The sequence below is a fragment of the Amaranthus tricolor genome, chromosome 12 (assembly GCF_026212465.1).
Source record: "Amaranthus tricolor cultivar Red isolate AtriRed21 chromosome 12, ASM2621246v1, whole genome shotgun sequence".
Lineage (NCBI taxonomy): Eukaryota > Viridiplantae > Streptophyta > Magnoliopsida > Caryophyllales > Amaranthaceae > Amaranthus > Amaranthus tricolor.
The window spans coordinates 22,450,109-22,450,830 of NC_080058.1; the positions used below are offsets into that span (position 1 = coordinate 22,450,109).

Consider the following 722-nt stretch of genomic DNA (forward strand, 5'->3'; position numbering starts at 1 on the left):
TGGCCATAAGCCTTTCAAATTTTATAATCATTGGGTGAATCATGATCTTTACACACAGACAGTCAAGTACGCCTGGCATCTTAATTGTGAGGGCACTAGAATGTTTAAAGTCATTCAGAAATTGAAGAAGTTGAAGCCCCTGCTCAAAGCAATAGATGGAAGAACTGAGTCCTCTCTTGCCATAGCTTTTAAGGATGCTAAAACCTCCCTACTTCAAGCACAAGAAGCTTTGCATCAAAACCCAAGTGACCCCAATCTGGCACATGAGGAGAAGATAGCAGCAGTTAATTTCCAGAACACTAAACGTGATTATCAGATGATTCTAATGCAGAAAGCAAAGCTACATTGGCTAAGAGAGGGTGATGAAAACACCAGATTATTTCACAATTACATCAAGGGGAGAAAAAAGAACAACCTTATCTTAGCTTTGCATGATATGGATGGCAAATGGGTTGATACACCTAATCTTATCACTAACTCCTTTATTGATTTTTATACTCACTTGCTAGGTACCACAATGGAGAGCAGATGTGGTGTTTATGATCATATTATCAAGCAGGGCCGTTGTCTGGAGAGTAACCAACATTTGCTTCTTGACTGTATCTTTTCACAGGAAGATATCAAGAAAGCTGTTTTCTCGATCAACAAAAACAAGGCACCCGGACTGGATGGTTATAATAGTGCTTTTTTCCAACACTCTTGGGATATCATAGGAGATGAGA

General features: G+C 39.3%; 1 protein-coding gene across 1 annotated transcript in view; it reads left to right on the forward strand.

Moving 5' to 3' along the window:
* Window positions 1-39, forward strand: part of LOC130796801 (uncharacterized) — a 1,533-nt gene extending 1,494 nt beyond the window's left edge. The window contains exon 2 of the mRNA XM_057659198.1: window positions 1-39. This exon is cut by the window's left edge and continues 337 nt beyond it. The gene's annotated coding sequence lies outside the window, so the exon portion shown is untranslated.
* Window positions 40-722: the final 683 nt, after the last annotated feature.